The sequence below is a fragment of the Halichoerus grypus genome, chromosome 3, assembly GCF_964656455.1.
Source record: "Halichoerus grypus chromosome 3, mHalGry1.hap1.1, whole genome shotgun sequence".
Classification (NCBI taxonomy): domain Eukaryota; kingdom Metazoa; phylum Chordata; class Mammalia; order Carnivora; family Phocidae; genus Halichoerus; species Halichoerus grypus.
This window is the reverse complement of record NC_135714.1, coordinates 68,489,760-68,514,678: the sequence shown is the minus strand read 5'-3', so window position 1 is coordinate 68,514,678 and position 24,919 is coordinate 68,489,760. Positions and strand designations below refer to the sequence as shown.

General features: G+C 35.2%; 1 protein-coding gene across 2 annotated transcripts in view; it reads right to left on the bottom strand.

The window, feature by feature from the left end:
• ARHGAP24 (Rho GTPase activating protein 24) overlaps positions 1 to 24,919 on the bottom strand; it is a 750,039-nt gene that overhangs the window by 630,679 nt on the left and 94,441 nt on the right. Inside the window, exon 1 of one of the 2 annotated variants that reach the window (XM_078068885.1) lies at positions 13,403 to 13,422. The exons of the other annotated variant lie outside the window; for it this stretch is intronic. The gene's annotated coding sequence lies outside the window, so the exon portion shown is untranslated. Of the gene's footprint in view, positions 1 to 13,402; positions 13,423 to 24,919 lie in introns of those variants that run through there. 2 annotated transcript variants of the gene reach the window in all.

Below are 24,919 nucleotides of genomic sequence, written 5' to 3'. Positions count from 1 at the left end.
AAAATCAAGAAGACAAGAAACAACAAGGATGTTTTTGGCAAGAATGTAGAGAAAAAGGAACCCTTGTGCACTGTTGGTAGAAATGTAAACTGGTACAGCCACTGTGGAAAACAGTATGGAGGTTCCTCAAAAAATTAAAAATAGAAATACCATATGATCCCACAATTCCACTATTGGGTATTTACCCAGGGAGAATGAAAACACTAATTCAAAAAGCTATATGCACCCCTATGTCTATTGCAGCATTATTTACAACAGCTAAGACATGGATGCAACCTAAGTGTCCATCAATAGACAAATGGATAAGGAAAATATGGCATGTATACACAATGGAATATAAACAACCATAAAAAAAGGATGAGACTATGCCATTTGAAACAACATAGATAGACCTAAAGGGCATTATGCTGAGTGAAATAAGTCCAACTGAGAAAGACAAATACCACATGATTCCACTCATAAATGGAATCTTACAAAAAACAAGTAAACCAAAAAAGGCAGAATCAGAATTATAAATACAGAGATCAAACTGATGGTTGCAAGAGGGGAGGGTGGTGAGGGGTCAGGCAAAATGGGTGAAGGGGAGTAGGAGATACAGGACTCCAGTTATAGAATGAATAAAACACAGATCATAAGGATTATAGTCAATGATATTATAATAGCATTGTATGGTGACAGATGGTAGGTACACTGGTGTTGAGCATAGCATAATGTATAAACTTGTCAAATCACTAAGTTGTACACCTAAAACTAATGTTACATTGTGTGTCACTGTACTCAATTTTTTTTTAAAGTGGGTAATAAACAGAAAGGAATTCATCTAGGACCTCTATACAAAAGCTTCAAAATTGACTAAGAGAGAAACATGAAAAATCCATACAGAGACGGAGAGTTTAGACAAATCATTCAATAATTTTTAAAGAATTTAAAATGATTTAAAAATATAATATCCCTTTTAAGATGAAAAACTGAGCTGATAGTGCTCAAAAACAGAAAAAAAGCACTAGGGACCAAAAACTAAGCATAAAAAATATCATACAAAATAAAATAATAATTATAAAGATGATTGATAAGAGAGATAAAGTGACCTGGTGTATAATCATTGTTCATAATGTAGAAAACAAAACAAGTGGAATAGAGAAAAAATTCAAAGGTATCACAGAAGAAAACATTAAAATAAAAATTGACACTGAAGATCGAAACGGCTCATCACCTACCAAAAAAAAAAAAAAAGTAGACAATCACCAAAATTAGGATGGTTCCCTGGGACATTTGATATAAAAATCTGATGCAAAATGAGCAACATCAAGATATATTTAGGAAAAATTACAAAATTATAAGGATTAAAAAACAAATCATAAAGGATACAGGAAGAAAAGCAAGGTACATATAAGCCTAAGCAAGGAAGTATAAGAAAATGTGAACTTGCCAATTAATTTCTTCACCTTTAGGGTACTATCTAAAGTGGAAACATGTAATTAAATATCAACAAACAAAGGAGTAAATGAGTACTCTAATTGTTCTCTATCTTTAGGGAGATATTTAAAGACCCAATCAATCTCTCTTGTCCTGGGGAAACATTCATCTGAAGTCTTTTGCTTCAGATAATTCAGCAATTCCTTTTTATTTCAGAGGATTGTATTTCTGTTAAATGTAATTAAATTTAATGCTTAAAACTTGAATGTATAGTGTAATCCATTTATTTTTCTAAAATCACCTTTAAAAAATCCCTAAAATCCCTGCTGGATTCAGGGAAGACATTCCCCAATGGACACAAGCAAGAGCTCCTTATTCTACGGTCCATGCACCCTTCTCAGAAGTTGAAGAAGGTCTTAACGTCGTTAGGATGAATAAGCATTACTGTAGAGAACTATACTGTAGGCTTTCCAAAGACGTTAGATATCAACACAAAGTATGAGCAACTACAACCAAACACAGGCATCTTCTGTCTACTTACAGGTTGTCTCCCAGGTACTGCTGCTTTATCCTCACTGTTAAAAGCAACTTAAAGGCATTTCAAAATGGGTGTTTCAAGCTGCCTTGGCTCAAAACCCATCATATCATATCAAGATATTTGCCTTGAACTCATCCAATGGGTACGTGGAGTCAGCTCAGAACAAGGTGAGCTGAAACACGAGATCCACCTTTCAACCTAACTGACAAAGTGAGTCTATTTGGTAGTTTACCAAAAGTCATTTTGGCACTCACACACAAATCTTCCTCCAATGCGGAATATCTCAGGAGACAAAAAAAGTTTTTGAGAAAATTTAATTTAATAAAGGAATAGGAAAGGTTAGAAGAGTCTAGTCTGAATGTTCATGCTGATTTATTATTCATGGGTCTGTTACCAAATTGCCCCATGAACAATCTATATAATCATCCTTAGATACTTAGAACAGAGCCAATAAATGATAAATAAACAGGGCTTTGGGTCATAAAAGCAAAAAACACTTAGCTGTTCCCACTCACCAGCTTAATGTGTATCTTGTACCTGGAGAAGAGGGACCTGCATCAAAATTTCTCTGAGCTTCGTCACTCAGCTTTAACCCTCATAAATAATAGTGAAGACATTCATACCACCTTGGGTTGCTCTACTCCCTTTCTTCCTGGGAGGCCAAAACACTTCACCTACACTAGCATTTATCCCTGTTGAGACAGGAAGATAGAACCAAAATAATCAGCTTCTTGGTAGGCTCTCCAATCGCCTCTCTATGTTTTGGATTCTTCCTCAGCCTGAATCTGGTCTCCTGCTACAACATGTCTTAAGTCTTCCATCTGCAAAGAGCCTCATCTAGATGTAAGTCAAAATCAAAACACTTCTTCCTGACTGAAATGCTCATAGTTCAGTCTGACACTGTCCGATGGTGGCAAAGTGGAAACCATTCTTTTCAACTCGGTGAATTCAGAAACTGCTATACGTGGAAATATGGGAGAGAAATTAACACTTTAATCCCAATTTAAAATTTTGCCTGTGTTCTGTTTCAGGTTCCAGGACAGTGGCAGGCAAGAGTCTCATGCAGAATCTCCTGAGCTCAGCACAGAAACGCAAATGTTTTTAACTTTTGAGACTGTTGAATACTCTAAAGATTGGATGTTTCCCTTTTATATAAGAAATTAACTCATGAGAGTCTCACTTTTGAGAGCCATGAAAAGTGATAAAGAGATTTCTTTTGTATATGTTTTTAAAGTGACTTTTTGAATAATCTACTTTCTTAAATCTCATCTGTCTGTTGTTTTCCCAGGATTTGCCCAAGCTGTGGCAGAGAGATGAGTTCCCTATCCTTTGCAGTAAAGGAAGATTTGATATTTACAAGTTCAACAACCACAAAGATGAGAACAGTGATACAGCACACTGCTCCTTCCTTCTACATTTCAAGAGTGTACTGGACCATGTTGATGTCCAGGAGTTAACTTGGAGATTCAGGCTTTAGAATACTTTTCATTTACATAAGGAAATAAGGAGCCCAATCATTCTGGGAGGGAGGGAGATTGTCTATGTGGATAGAGAGAGGTTTGAAATGATGTTATTAAATTTTGGTTATTTTTTTGGTTGTGAAATTTGAGCATTTTTTTACTTTACTTTCTTCTTTATACTTTTCTATACAGCTTGAATTTTTAAAGAGAATATTTTTTATGAAAATAACAATCATGTATTAACAAACAAATAATAATTTGAAATGCTTTCTCTGGGAAAACTAAATAATTTGCATGTATTTAATGTGTCCAGCATGAGGGCCCCATCAATCTCTGCTGACAGGTGTCATGATCACACACAGTAACTAAACTGAAGACTCTATACCAAGAACTTCACTCTAAGAATCACATCAGATGAAAGACATCAAAGGAAATTCAGGTGTCAACTCTTTACATCTGTCAAAGCAAGGATTAAAAATATTTGCTACATCGATGCTTTTTATTTCGGCTCTTTTTAGTCACTTATTTATATAGTACTTTGAGGTACACTGGATCATTTTTCTTTCTTTAGCTCTTTCTATTCAGAGAACTGAAGCTATCCTAGAAATAGTCACACTTTCACATTAACCTATACTTACAGCAAAAGAGTTGCAGCATAGGTTAGAAAATCATAATGAAATGTATGAGTTGATTTTTGATGAGGGCCACTATCCTATGTTTACAATTGTGGTGCATCAAATAGGCATACTTTTCTTAATCTTTTAGCAACTTCTGTGGTTGAGATCTTCAGAATTCTAGCTAAGATGGGGGAAACCTCCTAAATGACCCTCCTGCTTTTCATCCCTGTTCTCTTCCCCAAACCCCATCCCCATTTATCCTCTATGATGTATGCCATTCCAGAATAAGCTTTCTGAAAGTCAATTCTGTTTCTCTTACCTCCATTATTAAAATTCTTTAATAAATACCCATCACCTTTCCTATAAGATCCAAACCCTATTATGTCATAGGAGGTTCTGATTCCTGCCTCCCTTTATAAATAAATTTTAGAGGGGAAGAATGTCTCCAAGTTTTCTTGAAGAGGGATTTGTCCTAAGCAGAGGACTAGAATTTCTCCACATTTTACTCAATCCAGCCCTGTGGAGGTAGAAATCTGATTAATAAATTTTGGAAGAACGAACTGGTACGTGCATGGTGAGCATCATCCTTCTTCCTCTAGATTGTAAACTGCACATGGGGAACACGATTTCTGCTCCTCCTCCAAGGCTCTGTCTGCCCTGGTCCTTTGCTTCTTTGATTAGGCCAAGAATCTAATCTGTCTGGGCTTCAAAATTATTGAGCTCATTTGGCTACTAAACCTAAAGCCACTTGCTCAACCTAGCCTCTATCAGTTAAAAAAAAAAAAAAAAAGATATTATGCCTCTATTTGCTCTATGTTTCTTTCTTTTTATTTCTCAACTTTGTCACAATCCTGGTGGGGGGAAAGGGTGCTCTTTACGGAATGCCTCCCCAAAGGTCCCAGTGCAAGCTTGCCTTTCACTGAGGACTTACTCTTTGCCAAATACTGTATTGGTGGGTGCTGTAACATGGGTTATGTCCTATAGTCATCACAATCTCCACCTCTCCACAGCCTCTGCCATGTGGCCCTTGGATCCTCAACTCTCCTCACCACTCCACATCCTCAAGCTCCATATTGTAGAGAAGGAAAGATTCCCTCGTCTGATTTGTAAAATAATAATAAGATGGAACTTTCAAGACAACCAAGAGATAGAACTGGTCAAGTGTTCCACATATGCTAACTTTCCTATGAAAGGTAAAGTTCGAACAATACTTAGTTACCGTTATACACCCTCTTGAACTTTCAGCCTCAAGGGAAATGGTTCTGTGCCCTGAAGCTGATGTTTCTAGCTTGGTGATTAAGGATTAGATGATAAAAAGGAGATTTTCTGACTATAGCTAAACTATCTCTGGAGGAATTTTTAATCCAGAGTTCCTGCTTAGGAACAAAAGAGCATGTTGAATCTTTTGTTATTTTGGAGTATGATTTTTGTGCCTTGCTAAAAAAATCAATTATATACTCCACCATGATAAAATGCCTCTAGACCTTGACCTTGAAAGATAACATTCTATGTCTTTTGAAGTGTTTTTGCAAAGAACCTAATCTCTCCCTAAACAAATTAGAGAAACAAAAGTAAGGCAGTGGGATTCCTAAAAAAAGAATTTCATAAAAGGATTTACTTATTATTTGTTATCCCTTAATGTACACTTGGAGACATATTATAGGAAAGGGAGAAGTTGTGTCAGTCTACCTTGTTTAAGAATAATTGCCCTATTTCATTATTATCCTGTATTCCCATAAAATAATTGTCATTGCATAATTACACAATCAGTGCCTGAAGGTTCAGTTCATGGTGGGAGTTCTCCAAAATCTCATATAACACCATATTGCTGTCTTTTCTGATTCTGAGTCCTATTTTTTTTCTGTTCTGTTTCTGATATAGAATTGGTGACAAAAAATTACTCCTATCAGTTCTTGGAAACAAACATCATTAATTAACATATCTGCAAAGCAATAAACATAAATTCAAGTAGGAATAAAGTTAAAGATGTCTTTGTATGTTTCACATTTTTAAGCATTATTGAGTATAAAGATAAATGATAAATAAAGGAGGAATAAGGAAAATTACATATGCATATCTTAAAATAACATATTAAAATTTTTATTAATATTCTAAAATTTTTAGCTAAGTGCCAGAGTTCTTAAAATTTTAGTAAAAGCTCCAAATAAAAGACCTATATTTAACGACCCTAATAAGTGTATCACAAACTTGAAACATAGTATTCTTATTTCATTAATTTTTTAAAAAACATTAGAGAGGAAATTGATAGGTGTAGCAGCCAGCTAAATAACTTCTAATTTGTAATAAATGAGAGAGGCCTCTTGCAAAGAAATCCAATCATTCAAAATCAAATCATTATCCCAGTTTAGCTACTTTTTTTCCAATAAAAATGAAATTAGTAGTGTCAGCCAACATGCCAATATTTCAACTTAATCTGAAATGCTACCCTCTGAAAGTAGAATGTCTGTCAGTAACACCAAAAAGGACTGGAATCTTCCTATGAGGTTAACCATCCAGTCAGAAACTTAAGAGATCTTTTATTTCTTCCAGAAGAAATTATATCTCTCTAGAGATATACATCTCTACAATTTATTAACTAGCATCTGACAAAAGTAATCAGATACATCTTTCTTAGCCTTAGTCAAATTACCAAGAAGTTAAATATAAAACCTAAACTTAGTGTTTAATCAATACACCCTGCTTAATCATACAACCAGTGCTTTTGCAGAAATGGCTTCTATGCTAGACAGAAACAATAGATATGAAACGTAACCAAACCCATTACCTAACTCACCGCAATCAACGGCCAGGATTACAGCAGCGAGCCGCATTGGCAGACCTATCAGTCTCTCAATGTGGCTGAATAAGCACCAAATAGACCACATCCCAAGCTAAGCAAATCCATGACATTTAGATCAGAGCTACACTCAGTGCCTGGGAAAACATTGTTTGACGATGATTATGCCAACATTTAAGCTATTTGGTAAGAACTGCAATTTGCATAAAACCATGCATGATACTGTGTTGCAAATAACACATCTACACGGTGAATCTAAATTTCTGGGGTTGGACTGAAAAGCTTGAGGTTTCTTTTCATTCTTGTTGTTGATCTAATGTCAACCTCCCTGGGTTTATTTCCTGCCAAAATGAGGCCAAATATTGGGCAGGTTAGGAAGATGATGTTTTTCAAACATTGAGCTTCACAGAGAAAAGGTTCTATTAAAAATCCCAAATAACAGGGGCGCCTGGGCAGCTCAGATGGTTAAGCGTCTGCCTTCGGCTCAAGTCATGATCCTGGGGTCCTAGAATGGAGCCCCACATCTGGCTCCCAGCTCAGCGGGGAGTCTGTTTCTCCCTCTGCCTCCCCTCTGCTCATGCTCTCTCTCTGTATCTCTCTGTTTCAAATGAATAAATAAAATATTTTTTTAAAAAATCCCAAATAACAGTATTACTATTTGTAATGTATCATAATACATTACTAGAGAAACAATATTCAGTGAAATTAAAGGGAGCCTGTTTGAATTTGAGAATAAAAATGGTGTTCAATGGATTCTCTTAATAAACCCTTGAATGTTTCTGAGTACATTGTAGGAAATACTCCGTAAACAATACCACCAGTTAAAAAAACAATAATTTACTCTGCCAAGTAATGATTTATTTTGTCTTCATAGGCAGTGAACTTATGTTCAGCTTTTTACTCTCGTGGATTTGGAAGAAAAGAACTTGATTGTCCTATTCTTACTCTTAACTCTTTCTGCCTTCATTTTCAAGTCTGAATAAGAACCTCTTCTGCTTAAGTGTTAGATACACATATTTGTATTTTCATGACATGCTACTGAAACACTTTAATTCACCATTTACTCAAAATAAATTTCTGTTAGTGGGCACCTTCTCTTTGCCAGGCAATGCCCTGTCATCTATATTGTGTGTTTGAGAAGATGCCACCTGACCAGGGCCAGTACCTAATTTGTGGGTGCAGTTTAAATTGAAAAACGTGAGGTCTCTTGTACAAAATTTATTAATCTTAAGAGCACTAACCAAGGGTAGGGCAGCTAAACAGACTGCAAACCCATGACGCCAGCCCCACACGTGATTTTTAGCACTGAACGTTCTTTACTCTTTTCAGTGTGAAAAAAAAAATCATGATTGATGTGCAGTTCAAATCCTTTAGAAACTACGGAATAATCAGATGGGGCAACCAAAGCTTCACCGGCAATATGTATGTTTGTATTTTTTTTTAAGATGTACATCTTTTAAATTTTATTTTATTACGTTTGTACTTTTTACACATTTCTTTACTTATTGAATTCAGAAGCACAAGTTTCCAGGAAGAGCCAATAATGCATTTGCACAATGTTGTTACTCAAATACCTCATTTTTCTGCTTACAGAACTGAATACTTACTTCAGAGATTAAGAAGGACAAGTGGTAGCCTCTGTAATTCGATTCCAAGGTCCATTCCACATTAAGAATAATAACTTCCTCTGATATGGATAAACAGCTAATTAAACAGCCTGCCTACAAGACCTCCAATGTCAAGTACACAAGTACTATCAACGGTAAGCACAGCAGAGGAAGGCCTTTGCCTCCAGAAAACAAATCAGAGCCAGAATAAGATTATTATAAACTGCATTTTATTGGTTTAACAAATATTTGAGCACCTCTAGTGTATCAGGTATTCTTGCAGGAGTCAGGTGTACAACTCTGACCAAAACAAAGGTCTCTGTCCTCATGGAGCTCATGTTCCAATACTTGACAGCACAAAAGATAATTAGAAAGTTGACACCCATGTGTGAATGTGTAATCTTCCTTCAAAACTTATATTAAGGGGCGCCTGGGTGGCTCAGTTGGTTAAGCGACTGCCTTTGGCTCAGGTCATGATCCTGGAGTCCCAGGACCAAGTCCCACATCAGGCTCCCTGCTCAGTGGAGTCTGCTTCTCCCTCTGGCCCTCCCCATCTCATGCTCTCTCTCTCTCTCTCTCTCAAATTAATAAATAAAATGTTAAAAAAAAAGATTCTAAAAAAAAAACTTATATTAAAAGAATTTTCTCTTGATAGGCAGATATCTTTAGTTTCTATTTGTTTATATACTTATTCATTCTACAAAAATTCACCAAATTAAGATCCAGGGACTATGCTGGGATTTATAGTTGGAGCTATAATTACATAGTTACAGTTGTAAATTAGGTCATTTTTATAAGAGAAGTAACTTTGACTGTACCTAGGCTTATCTCACTATTTTCCATTCTTTATGCCTTCAAAAGACTTAATTGTCTTATCCAGAGATTTCAAATATATGGCATCTAAAACACTCTTCTTCTCTTTCTGCCCAAGACAAAAATCACTTGTGAATCTGGACTTTTTCCCACCGAATTTAAACACAGCCTCAAAATTCTGCAAAGGTTAAACTTTCAGTTTTCCACAGTCAAACCTATAATTGTCTAATGAGGTGAAACTTATTTGCCAGTTTTGGTTGAGCCTATACTTCAACCCACAGTTGATTTCTGAAGGGTAGGCATAATATTTAAGAAGAATGGTAAATCTAATAAGCTGTATTGCTGAAGGTAAGCTAAGTACTATAAATAACAGTTCTTAAACCTCTGGCTGAACACTGTAAAAATTAATTTTTTACTCACTTTCAGGTTCTAAGCAGAATGTTAAAATGGATCCATGGCTCTACTCTATGCAATTTCTCAAGGAACCAGTTTTGTTTTGTTTCGTTTGTTTTGTTTTTTCAATCGAATGTCTCTACCATTCCCTGCAGTCTTGAGATCTTCCACTGAATCCTCCTTCAAAAGCCATGTGAGTGGGAAAAGAAAGGGTGTGTCGGATGGGAAGAGAGCTTTACGTGTCAGGCCTGTACGTGGCATATTTTATTTTTGCCCACATTCCTTTGGTCAGAAGTCAATCATATGACTATGCTTCCCAACTGCAAGGAAGACTGGAAAGTATAGTCCATCTGTGTGCCTAAGAGAGAGATAAAATGAGGCTTGGAGAATATGCAGCATATCTCTACCACATCAGCCTCAAGCAGGATGAGATGGCAATGCATTTTGTAAATGTGAACTTAACTTACTAGCAGTAAATAATTCTCAGCTTAGAGCACTCACCCCCTTAATTTAAATTTGGTGTTACTGAGCAGTACCTCTAAATATTGTTAAATCTGTTATGACACTCCATTGCCATGAAAATACTATTATTATTTGGACCAATAGTTACTGGTAGAAAATTTTTTTTGCAGTTTTATTATAGTTATGATATTTGTCTACATGTCTACTTTTCAAAATTTTTTCTGTATGAGCCCATTGAAGTTTGAAGCCCTATATAAACATATGTCTAAATTCTAAGAAAACTGTATCCTTTCTAGGTCAACTTGGATTTCCAAATTCAATTGGAGTATTGAGAATCTGGCTTGATATTCTATTTCTGGGGCTAGATAGGCCTCTCAACCAATAACGGACTTCTTGGAAGTCCCAAAATATTATTCCCAATTTTCTCAAAAATCACCTTGAATTTTTTGGAACCACCAAGATGGTAACCAACAACAGTGAATTCCAGGGTAAAATGACACCCATGGGTTTATTTCACAGTATTCTGGTGAAAATGAAAGACCTATGTCTAAAAAAACAAAACAGCAAAAGCAGTAAAAACTCTGCTTTTGATATTGCATAATGAAATACGATATTTTCAAGCTGGAAGGAATTCTAGAGATGATAGAGTATGCTGATGCACATTCTGAAATCCACAGACCACTTTTGGCCCTCCTGACTCTTTGGTGTGGCTCAGGAATGGGGCTTGGAGAGGGCCAAATTCTGCTTACTGTTTTCCAGCCTTTAGAAAATACTTGTTAATCAATGTTTTGTAGCTCTACTCCTTGGGTCTGGCTATTAGGGAAGAATAGTTGATTGAAATTACTGGGCAAGCAATGAAAGAAATGATCTGTTTAGTGCAGAATATAGAAGCAAAAAACAGCAGGTGGCAATGTGTATGTGACAGGCTGTTTTCTAAATAAAACATAAAATACTTCTATGGCCATTGCCAAAAGGAGGGAAGTGGCTAATGAAAATCATATGTTCCAACACAAGGGGCCTGGGAAATAATATTTTTTAGATTAAAAACATTGCTGACTTTTTTTCCTATTTGCAATGGGAAAATCCTGCTCTGAAGAATACGTATCAAGAGTCCTGATATGATAAAACACATTTTCAAGTAAGTGATTAGAAGTCTAGTAAGGAGGAAAAATACCAATTTCAAAAATAAATTTTAATTCAGTCTCAATACTTCTTTATGGTAGCATTTTATTGTATTTCCTGAAATTTAATTCAAAAAAGAAACTCTTTATTCACAGAGAAATAATAAATCTTATATATAGTTACAAATATTACATTTCCTTATAAAATACATAATTAATAAAATTTGTTTTATTTGTTTCAAAGGATACTTCTTCCTGGTATTCATGCAAAGTAGTCACCTTACAACTGATCCAATCCGATGCCTTCATCATAAAGAAAACAGATAACTGAGGAGTTCATATTTTCTCAAAGTCAAAAAATGAACTTCTACAACTGAAACTAGAAGGTAAGTCTACAGAGCATGAATCCATAGCTCCTCTCCTGAAAATAATAAGCTCAAAAGAGCTTTTTTTATTTAGTGTTGCTTTGTGCCTGTAACCAGCAGGTGATGGCAACTAATTATAATTTTTACATATCCTAAATTGTACATCATTAACATTAAGTCACACTTTACATATGAACTTTAATTCTAGATATACAAAATAAAATGGACACCAACTCATTAAATCTTCACCCCTACTGTTTTAAATATAATTGCCTACACACCTATGAAAATATGGAATAGATCATTTTAACACAAAGTGAGGATCCTATTAACTATAGTTTATAGTAAAGAATGGGATAGAATATGCACTGTTCAGAATTCAGAGATATGATTCTAAGAGGCTTGTGTGATGGAATGTAGTTAATAGAAATAGTTATAAGCTATAATCCAAGTGAGAGGAGAAAAATCAATATAACAGTTGCCAAAATTAGGGAAACTAATATTAGTCTTATAAACTAAATCACTTCTGTAGCACGGAAGTAAACTATTAGTCAATTACACAACACATTTTCGGGGATAAAATTGTGCAGAATGCAATAATAGAACAGAGTTTCCTCTGAAGTAGTAGCAACTAATGAGAAATGGAAAGAACTGAAAATTTAGCTTGAGCAAACTTGTATGGCACTCAAATCCATTCTCTTTGTTTATAAAAACATGCTCCTCACCCTTGAGGGTAAATTCTTTAATGAGTTCATGGTCCATTTGGGGAGACAAATATATCTGAAATAATAACTAATACTTCCCACTTTTCCAGTATTTCTGACTCTCCCCTCCATTTGTGCAATAATCTGATCTTGCAGCATATAAGTGTCAAGGAAAACTGATTTACTGTAGAAAAAATAAATATTTTTAATTTTCAAAAGCCTAACTTCTGAGGGAATTCAGGGAAAAGAAGAAACCAAATGAATGAGACCTAAATCTCCTGCTCCCATGACAGAATAAAAATGTACGAGCATTGAACGAGGAGAAATTAAGTAAACAGGAGGGGAGGAAGTACTTAATAGGAGATGATGCATTGGTAGAGCCTAAGATAGTGTAACCAGGCTGCAAGGGATCCTGCTGCAAGAAGAATTAGTGCTGAGAGGCCACCCTGTCTCCAGGGCAGTTCCAATTTAAGTCATCTTCTTCTATAATATACCTGGTAGCCTCAAAGGGCAGCTGCAAGCCATTGTGATGGTTGTGAACTCCACAATTCTAGGGGGTTACTATTCACATAGATACTGACATGAATGGAACCCTCTGGAGTTGTGCCATCATATAAAACAACTCTAGAAGCCTTAAGGAGCCAAGGTAGCCCTTGAAGACTACCCAGTGCCCATCCATGGTGCACTGCCTGTGTTGAGAAGTCGTGTTCTCTCTCCTTCTTGCTCGTATCTGGCGAGCTTCTTCTTTGATGCCTGTCAGCACCTCACGCGTGGACCATCAAATAGGCTGGCTGTGCCCTAAATATTTAGCCCACCATCCAACCCTCCATTCAGTATACAAGGAAACATACAAGTTACCCAATTCTGTAATACCATTATAGAAAGGAGAACAAAAGCTTGAAATGCCTGTGCTGGTGATGAAGGACCAGGGAGATTTTTAAGAACTGTCACCTAAGTTGAGTTTCGAAACTTGACGAAGTTTTGCAGCTGATAGTTTACTACAACAATAACAATTTTTATGTCTTTTAAGTGCCAAGCATTATTCTAAATGTTTTGGAAAAGAATAGTATGGGATAGTGATATACCATTTAAGATAAGAAAACACATACTGATTAAAAATGAAGTCTTTGGGATCAGGCTGCCTGGATTTGTATACTGGCATCAAATCTTGGGCAAATTCTTTATCTTCTATGTGCTTCAGTTTTCTCATCTGTAAAATGTAGTGGCATGGGAGATATAAAAAAGATGCAAATCAAACTTCTAGTGATGAAAACGACTATATCTGAGGTGAAAAATACACTAGGATGGGATAAACAAATAATTGGACATTACATAAGAAAAGAACAGTGAACTTGAAGACATAGCAATAGAAACCACCAAAAATTAATCAGAAAGAAAAAAAATACCAAAAATAAATGAACAGATCATCGGTGAGCTCTGAGACAGCCTATGAAGTGTATGATGTAATTGTAAGTAGAGTCCTCAAAGAGGAAGGGTGGGGACAGAAGCCATAAATGAACCAAAGACTGAAAAATGTCCAAATTTGATAAAAATTATAAGCCCATGGATCCAAGAATCTCCATTAACCCCAAACACAAGAAACAAACAAACAAAAATACTATTGAGGCACATCAAAATCAAATAATTTAAAATAGTGATAAAGGCAAAATCTTAAAAGCAGTCAGAGAAAAAAACACACAACACGTGCAGAGGAACCAGGTGAGCATGGCTATAGGTTTCTCATTAGAAACGATGCAAGTTAGAAGACAGTGGAATGGTATCTTTTTTTTTTTTTTTTTTTTTTAATTAAGATTTTTTTTTTTTTTTAAAGATTTTATTTATTTATTTGAGAGAGAGGATGAGATAGAGAGAGAGAGCATGAGACGGGGGAGGGTCAGAGAGAGAAGCAGACCCCCCGCTGAGCAGGGAGCCCGATGTGGGACTCGATCCCGGGACTCCAGGATCATGACCTGAGCCGAAGGCAGTCGCTTAACCAACTGAGCCACCCAGGCGCCCCAGTGGAATGGTATCTTTAAAGTACTGTCAAACTAAAATGAAAATAGCTTTAAGACTGAAGGGGAAATAAATGGTTCTTCCTCAGATCAGAAACAGGCAAGCATGACTACTCTCACTAGTTCTACTGAAACTTGTATCAGAAGTACTAGGCTGGAAAAAAAAAAAAAAAAAGAAGTGCTAGGCTGTGTGGCAAGGTGAGAAAAATAAATAAATAGCATACATATTAAAAAGGAATAAGTAAATTATCCTTATTTGCAGATGATACAATAACTATGTAGAAAATCCTGTGGAATCTAAAAGAAAACTACTAGAACTAACTGGTGAGCTTTGCAAGATTAAAGGATACAAGAAAAATATATAAACATCAATTATATTTTTATATACTAGCAAAGAGCAATCAGATACTAAATTTTTAATGCCATTCTAAGTTCATGTGCAAATGAAAAGGACCAAAATAACTAAAACAACTTTGAAAAAGAAAAACAAAATTTGAGGACTTAGATTTGGGAGTTTCAAAAATTACATAAAGGCACAGTAATCAAGACAGAGTAGTATTGTGGACAAAACAATAAACTTTTCTCAATACTTCACCCACATATAAAAATTAACTCAAAAGGTGTTGTAGACTTAAACATAAAACCTAAATTTAAAGACTTCTAGAAGAGGGGAGCCTGGGTGGCTCAGTCGCTTAAGCGTCTGCCTTCAGGCCATGACCCCCGGATCCTGAGATCAAGCCTCCTGTCAGGCTCCCTGCTCAGTGGGGAGTTTGCTTCTCCCTCTGCCCCTCCCCTGCTTGTACTCAAGTGCTCTCTCTCTCAAATAAATAAATAAAATCTTTTTTTAAAAATGAAATTAAAAACTTCTAGAAGAAAACATAGAAGGTAATATTTGTGACCTTGAATTAGGCAAAGAGTTCTAAGATATAACACTAGCAGCACAATCCATAATTTTTTAAAAAAAATTAATAAATTAGACTTCATCAGAATTAAAATGTCTGCTTTTTTAAAGACACTGAAGAGAATGAGAGCAAAGCCACTGACAAAGTATTTGCACACAGAAAATATTTGCTAATCACATATTGGATGAAGGACTTGTATCTAGAATATATAAAGTCTTCTCAAAACCTAATACAAAAACAATTTGAATTAACTGATTAACCAATTAATTAAAGCAATAGCTTGAACAGACACTTCCCCAAGGAAGAGATACAAATGGCAAATAAGTACATGAAAGGATGGTCAATATCATGTCATTGGAGAAATGCAAATTAAAAACGCAATGAGATACCACTAAATACCTATGAAAATTATTAAAACTGAAACACTGAACATATCAGAGGTTGGCAAGATGTGCAACTAGAACTCTCATACACTGTTGGTGGGAATGTAAAATGCCACAATCACCTAGAAAAACAGTTTGTCAGTCTCTTAAGAAATTAAATACATACCTATCATATGACTCACCCATCCTACTCTTCGGTATTTACCCAAGAAAATGAAAGAAGACGTCCATACAAAGACTTGAAAATAATTGCTCACAGAAGACTTATTTGTAGAAGCTAAAAACTAGAACGAACCCAAACAACCCCGAATCAGTGAATGAACAAATCGCAGTACATCTGTACAATGGACTACTACAGAGCAGGAAAGAGAGGAACCCCTGATACATGCAGCAACAGGGATGAACTGCAAAATAATTATGCAGAGTGAAAGCCAGATGACAAAGAATACACACTATATGATTCCATTTATGTATCATTTTTGAAAATGGCAGCTAACTTACAGCGCCAGAAAACAGGTTAGCAAATGGGTGTAAGCCAGGGAAGGCAAAAGGGAGGGACTACCAAGGGGCATCAGGAGACTTCTGGGGATGACAGATGTGCTCATCGTCTTGATTGTGGTGATGGTCTCACTGTTTATACCTGTGCCAAAACTTACCAAATTGTGCATTTTAAATATGTGGAGCTTACTGCGTGTCAATTATACCTCAATAAAGCAGCTTAAGAAAATAAGACTTTATAACACCACCAAGATGATCCAGAAAGGCACAGCAGAGACAGATTTCTGCTTCTCGGGGAACACAAGAATTTTTTTTTCCATTCACAAAGTAAGGCCCTCAATCATTCTACATACATGGCAACTATGTAAGGAGACACACAAAAACCCGCAATTTCCTCTTTGAATCACCTAGCTGCCAGAAAGGTAACATAATGCTGAGATAAGCACAGGAAGCCTTCATTAAATACAAAGACTTATACTTTTTTCTCATGTTAGCTCACTGAAAATTAAACATATGCTACTGGACCTGACCTGTCATTCATTCTGCTGCTATTCTGGGAATTCGCAGGCAGCTGAGGCCACAGAGGGCAAAGATGCCAACAATTTACATATCATATTAAGCATGTGATGACAGAATTGCTGGGCAACTTTAATTTTTCATCCCACATTTACTCCAAAGGTGCAGATAGAAAAGGAAAGTGCACTTAATGTGTTCCACAGGGAAATATACATGACAGAGCATTCCAGAAATTCCCTTGTTTAAAATAAATACATAATCTGGATAGAGACTCAAAAAAAGTGTAATGGTGTTGCCTCTGGGGAATAGAAACAAGAGAATAAAAGAAAGGTTTACTTTTGGGTATGGCTCTTCATATGCCTCGAAGTGGATGCCATGTGCGCAATGTACGTTTTCAAGAAAAAATAAATAATAACAATGTTTAAATAAAGCACAGCTCTGCCACTGGGATTGCTGTCCCTGCGTCAATCCCAAGGAATGGGTCTGGTACTATCTGGGACTAGAGCTTCACTCTTCAGATCAAAATAGTTCTCTTTTTTCAATCTTATTTAAATTTATATTTTTATTATTTTTTAACTTACTGCTGCTCCTACAAATTCTATTTGACATGTTAAATTGGTGTACCACTTGCAAAGATAATGGGGGATGGTGGCTGGTAACCTTCTAATTACAAATGGGGGAGAGATATAAATTATTAATATTTAGTGTGATTCCTCTCCCCCGGCTATAAAAACTGTGGAAACAAAGGTTAATCCAATAGATTGTTTTTTCCTCTGTAACTTAAGGGCTGTCTTTATCCTTGTGTGTAGTTGTAGCTAATTTACATTCACTTGGCATCTTTTGAAAATGTTCATTATATACTGCATTGTTAACTGCTTTCCAGAGAGAAAGAAAATTTGCACTGTTACCCATCCTCAGACATGTCATTGAAAGATATTTTTTCTCTATCATTTAGTAACTTTGCATTCTATTAGAAAAGCTTCCAAAATGTTAGCAGGCATCCATTATCAGATCAAATACATTTTACTTTCAGTCTTTCATATGTATAACTGAAGAATGGTATAAATGTTCTTTGTTCTATTATCTTCTGATAAACTCTACTGGAGAAATAACTGCTAATACTTAAGAAAACCTAATTAGAAATTTTACACATGTGCAAGCACCCACAGGAAAAGCAGCATCTGTCCTTAGTCATTTTTTTAAAAAAAGGAAGGAAGGAAGGAGGGAAGGAAGAAAGGAAGAAAGGAAAGGAAGAAAGGAAGGAAGGAAGGAAGGAAGGAAGGAAGGAAGGAAGGAAGAAAGAAAGAAAGAAAGAAAGAAAGAAAGAAAGAAAGAAAGAAAGAAAGAAAGAAAGAAAAGAAAGAAAGAAAGAAAGAAAGAAAAGAAAGAAAGAAAGAAAGAAAGAAAGAAAGAAGAAAGAAAGAAAGAAAGAAAGAAGAAAGAAAGAAAGATTAAAAGAACGTAAAAGAAATATGTATAATTATTCTTTACAAATCCACATAAACTCAGGTTATACATAATAATGGTAAATTCTCCTTTACAGTATCTGTAAATTATTCTAACAATAATGTATTTTTAACAATAATGTATTGCTTCTCTTAACCATATCATGAAAGGAATCTTAGTATACAAATTAAATTGGTCAGTGGCTGAAGTTCCAAGAGCAATTATTGTGCTAAATCTATTACCAATTATTCTCAGACATTTCTGGTTTCAAAACCAGACTTCATCACTGACTAACTCTGCAAATTTGAACAAGAAACATAACATCTATATTGTGAGCATCTATGATGCTCACTTTTCTCATCTATAAAATGGGACAGTAATCTATGCATCATATAGGCTTATTATAAGGTTTAAATTAGATGATATATGTAAGATGTTTGGTATATGGTAAGTATTCAACTCATATTCTTACCTTACCCTTCAGAGTTATAAGCAGCAGACCCAACTCAGCCAGTATTTTAAAAAGTAAAAAGAAAGAAAGAAAGAAAGAAAGAAAGAAAGAAAGAAAGAAAGAAAGAAAGAAAGAGAAAGAAAGAAAGAAAGAAAGAAAGAAAGAAAGAAAGAAAGAAAGAAAGAAAGAAAGAAAGAAAAAGAAAGAAAGAAAGAAAGAAAGAAAGAAAGAAAGAAAGAAAGAAAGAAACTTTTTCTGCTACTGGTTCAATCTTAACAAATGTATTTGGTTTAATGGGTCATTACTAGATTACATGCGTAAGTTTATATAGTTTTTGCATTCAGTAACTGGGGTCTTATACATTCTATTATTGGCAACATAGTTTCAGAACATCAACCTCATAAATATATATATAAAACTTTCTGAGGAGTAGCAGTCCTATATCAGCTACATAATATGATTTTGTATGCTTAAAAACAGTTTTTAAGTTATAAGTTATCACTTAAATACCATAAAACTTCTAAGACCCAGAAAACCATTCACAATCATTTGAGCACACTGAGACACTAAAGGAATACTTTCATAGAGTTAGGCTGAGAAGTAGCACCCTGGTCACCCAGAGACTGTAAAATCTTGGTGAAAAAAAAGACCCAAAGTGATTAACTGGCAACCAGAAAAACTCCTTGATAAAGATATTCTCCAACCAACTCTACTAAAACATATCCCATAATCAAAAACATACCTTATAAATATTCTACACACAAAAAAGGCATGAATACTCACCAAACTTAAACAATTGTAATTATGCCATCTTTGATTCAACAAACTTTTACTAAATGCTTATTAGATACCACGCTTTGGAGATCCTAGATTAGAAAGACATACCATTGTCCCCCAAAGAATCCACTTTCTAGCGGCTAAAGCTGTCAGACATGTAGACAGGTCATTGTGGTAGCAGGTGACTTATGCTGTGACGAGGCAGACACTAGACTGGGTAAGAAGGGCACCTGGCCCTAAGCATAGGCATGAGGAAGTCTTTTTCTTTTAAGCTTTTTATTTCAATTCCAGTAGAGTTAACGTACAGTGTTATATTAGTTTCAGATGCACAATATGATGATTCAACAATTCTATACATTACTCAGTGCTCATCATGATGAGTGTACTCTTTAATCCTCATCACCTATTTCACCCAGCCCCACCCCCCACCTCTCCTCTGGTGTCCATCAGCTTGGTCTCTATAGTTAAGAGTCTGTTTCTTGGTTTGTCTCTCTTTCTCTCTCTTTCTTTTCCTCTTTGTTCATTTGTTTTGTTTCTTAAATTCCAGATATGAGTGAAATCATATGGTATTTGTCCTTCTCTAACTGACTTATTTCACTTAGCATTAAACTCTCTAGCTCCACCTCACACTTGTCAGAATGACTAAAATCAAAAACACAAGAAACAACAGGGTTGATGAGGATGTAGAGAAAAAGGAACCCTAGTGCACTGTTGATGGGAATGCAAACTGGTGCAGGCACTGTGGAAACCAGTATGGAGGTTCCTCAAAAAGTTAAAAATAGAACTACCCTATGATCCAGGAATCACACTACTGGGTTTTTACCCCCAAAATACAAAAACACTAATTCAAAGGGATACATGCACCCCTATGTTTATTGCCACATTCTTTACAATAAGCATTAGGAAGACTTTAGGGACAAGATAGTGCCTGAATTGTGTCCTAAAGGATGAGAAGTTAGTTAAGCCCAGATGCAAAGAAAGAGCCATCTAGGCAGACACCCCTAGAACCCCACCTAAATAAACAGCTGGGTTCTGGATAAAATGTTAATAAACTATTTGAAAATTTGCCTTGTTGATATTAGTAAGGATGCCTTAAAATGAAGCACAATTTCTTTGGACTCTGACAGGCTAGTCCCTTACCATCTTAAAAGTATAAATATGAGCTGCTATAATACTGACTGAAAATGTAACCACATGCAATTCAGTCTTCATTAATCCAAAATTGTCAGGGAGCATATTTCCAGGAGCTGTATCAGCAACCACCAACAACCAATATAGGCAAGCAAAATTAGAAGATTTACTTCACGAAGAGAAAGCTTGGCGTGTGTTAACTAAGGAAAGAGTATGCATCCAAATGAACTCATTAACAAGAACCTAGCAGCTGCCAGATTACTACTAAGAAATGAAGAGCCTATTGAAATGTAAACCACAAGAGAAGAGAGTTGGACAAGTGGTAAAAAGCACAAAATATTCCCCCAAAATATTCCCAAACACATCAATCGGCATTGCTTAATTTAAAAGAATTATACTTCCTTCAATATAGGAACTTCCCCTATTAAAACAGAGGTCCAGTCTTATACTTACTGCTTTCTACATTCACTAAGTTGGGCTTTCTATATTTTATGTACTAGATGTATTTTAGACTCAGAGCATCAACCTTCGTAAGTGACCAAAGCAATCCCAGTGTTTTAATGTCCCATAGGCATAGACATCATGTTTATTAGATATAGAATCATGTTATTAGGATAAAATCTGAGGTTTTCCCACATCTCTAATAAATCATCGTTGGCACTTACTATCAAATTTCAATCTCAAAAATATGTATGTTGATGTGCGCTACTCCCGATTATCAAGGAATATTGGAAGATTCCCCTTTACCTAAAAATCACACTCTTTAAAATGGTCATTTTCTTTTAGGCAACCATATCAATAAACAGATCCTGAATTCACCTCATTATATTTTATAATATAGTATAATTTTAATTATATTCTGAGTGTGTTTTGCCATATCAAATTTGTATATTTTTATTCAATATAAGAGTCTTCATTATTTGCTACCATGCAGGAAAAAAATTTAATCATAAAATCCAATATTGCTTTAAGTTTATCATCCCAATATGTTTTTATATTAATTGTTTGAAGCATTATAAAAATAATTTATGTTCACATTGCCCTGCACTGAAGAATATATTATAAACAAAAAATTTTATGGAAAGGTTAGGCATACAGTGAAAAATCAGCTTTTGAGCTAAATTATGTCTACAAGCTTAAGAGATAGATGTTCATTATAGCTTGACATACTATAGAGCTCAGAACTCACTATCCAAAGATCCCTACAAGTCATATTTTTGGCCTCTATTATGCCTAGGAACAAAACTTTTAATGATATATTCTTTATGTGAAAAAGAAAGGTGTGTTCTGATTGTGATAGAACCAGGTAAAATATTTCCCTTCATGTAATTCACAAGCATTCACTTTGCTGCCTTATATCTTCAGATGAATATATCAGGCTTCTAGAAATGTATGTTACAACAATTGTGATCATGATTTCTCTTTTCTTTGTAATGCCTCACAGCATGCAGTGCAATGGTGTGCAATTAGCAAATGATCTATAATCATTAATGGTGTGTTGGCTAAACTTTTCTAACTTAAAAGTAAGCCTATAATCAGTCTTATGAGGTGTTAAATGCTAGGCACGAATATAATGTTCTCAAGTAAGAGTTGTCCAGAAGTTACCCTAGTCACCCTTCCAGAACTTCATCTTGACACTCATATCTCTGTTAAATATATAACAGAATAGGGACATTCATGGATTTAAATGTCTCACCCAAGGCTATTGGAGAGTTACCCTAAAGGTTCAGAAGACACTGATTTGCAATTTTCTACAGGACAAATTTAATTTCTTTAAAACTGTTGCAGATTTTCTGGCAGCTGAGCTCTGAATTGTAGCTGTTTTATTTTAAGCTAGTCATCCTTGAATTATTTCCTTTGGAAGTATTGTGATTTGGGGATATCAGACAAATGTTAGGATACACCCCTCATACATATCTCCTGCCTCATTTCTTGTCACTCTCTCCCAAGCTTTGCCCACAACATATACACATGGCCTCAGTCATACAGTACAAATGATAGACCTTCAGCCTTTCTGCATCCTCTCCTATCTACATTCCTTTACAACAGGGAGTCATTTGGGAGATTTAAACACAGAAATAGAATAAACAGATTTATGTTTCATAAAGGGCACTTTGAAAGGTAGCTTCCCATTAGGTTTAATGAAGTACCTATCTTCTGTGTTCTCATTGTTCCATAAGCATATTTGCCAAAGATTTCAGGAACAACAAAACTCAGATCCTCAAAATTCACATCTTCTCCCTCCAGATATTGAGCTCTTTTTTTTTTTTAATAGGTTCCACACCCAGCATGAAGCCCAACATGGGGCTTGAACTAACAACCCTGACATCAAGACCTGAACTGAGATCAAGGGTCAGATGCTTAACCAACTGAGCCACCCAAGCATCACTTGAGCAACTTTTTCTCTTTGTTCTCTTCAAGATGCTCTACCCAAAACTGTATGATCCCAGTAGTTTCAATAACACCAGAAGAAAATTTCTCTTCCAGGAAAAATGAAGTAGGAGGAGATGAATTTATCTTTTTTTCTAAAAAAAAAAAAAAAACTTTAAATGGTCAAATATATGAAATGACAATTCTCAACATACTGAACATCAGACAATAAAAAACAGGTGATTTTTAACAGACAGGAAACCAAGTGAGCCCTATGATTGCCTCAACTTAGTGCCTAGAGTTTGACAGGTCATGATGATTCAGGGAGGGAGAACTTATGCCTGATAGATTCATAAGAGATGACACTGGGAATTCAGGGAAGCCAAGGCAGCTGGAGTTCAGAGAGAACAGAGCTGCCAAAACAAGAGTACCAAGAGCTGAGGAGCATCCTCCTCATGTCCTCGTCTAAGTACTGATCAGAGTGTAAGTGTGAGGAATATACCCAAGGCCTTGGGAAAGAAACATCCAAAATTATTAGAGGGGAAAAAATGCCAGAGTTCACACAGAGCCATGAACAGTTCCTGGTCCCACCAGACAGAAGTGAGAACCTTATAAGTCACAGGACATTGATTATAGTATTTAGAAGAGTTTTGCCTTAATACTGGGAAAAAGCTGCCCTAGATACTTGCAGCTCTCATTCTACCTGACAGCTGAAGGGTAAGGCTCAAAAGGAACAAATGGTTTCCAAGTAACTTAACTGTGCCCCAGTAATTTCAGGAATACAAAAATATCCAACAACAAACAAGGTAAAATTCATAATGCATAGCATCCAATAAAAACTTAGCAAGCATGTGAAGAAACAAGTAAATTTCACCCAGGAGTAGGAAAAAAAGTCAATCAGTTGGAATTGACCTAGAAATTATACAAATGATAGAAGTAGCAGACAAAGACAATAGAACAGTTTTAACTGCATTCCATATGTTCAAGTTAAAAAAACTGAGCATGTTAATTGGAGACACGGAAGATATAAAAATACACTCAAATCAAACTTCTAGAGATGAAAACTACCATGTTTGCAAAGTATAGAAATCACTTAAATGTAAAGACACATACATATATATTGAAAGTAAAAGGGCCAATAACCTCAAAAGAAATTAAGATATTTCTAATTTTTGCAAAATTGTTTTGCCCTGACCAAAAAATAATTTCTTAAAAAGTGTATAATTCTCCAAAATTTCATTAAATTGTAGGTTTTTGCTTTACTATTTCTCATGTATTTTCAGGATTTGGAAAACAATAAGACAATACAGGCAGATCCATCACCTCTAATCCTAGTTTTCTTTTTTTTGTGATAGATTAGCAAATTAGGTATCTGTTTGCATCCTATGAAAATTTTCAACAAGAGAATTCAGTGGAACTAGGAAACATAATATCTATTCAGCAGTACACCTTGTGCAACATTTTGGCAGATGCTTTGCAAACTGAATAGACACAAGTGAGTCAATTTCCCTTTATTATCTATAAACATTGTATAAAACTAGACATTTCAGTGTTTACCCATCTTGATTTATATTTTTATGCAAACTATGTTGATTTACATAATTATAAACTACTTAAATACAAATTGCCAACTAAGTAAGTAAACATATTAAATATTATAAAGAAAAACATAATTAAGGGTAATATCGCCAACAAAAGTATTCAAGCTTATAACAAAGATGTTGTAAGAAAAGAGTGCTCTTTTTTATCAAATAATGATTTACAAAGATTTAGGATTACAGATAGACATAGTACTATAATATAGAAGTGTAAATATGATTACATACAATTTCTACACTATTTTAAAATTTGTTTCTTTAGGTTTTTAGCTCTAAACAAAATGCTTTACAGAGAATGATTTAAATATTTTCTCACTATAAACACCACAACTTTAAGATGATTGAAGACTTTAAAATAGAGAAGCTAAGATACTAATAGACTAAGCACTTTGTCCAAGGTCCCCTGAAGAATTAGTTTATTCATTTATTCATTCATTTAAATATTTATTAAAGCTTATTGCAACAAGGCATTCTGCTAAGAACTAGAATGACATAATCAAATAAAAAATAGTCCTTCTGTAAGGTGCTGACATCTGCTGTGA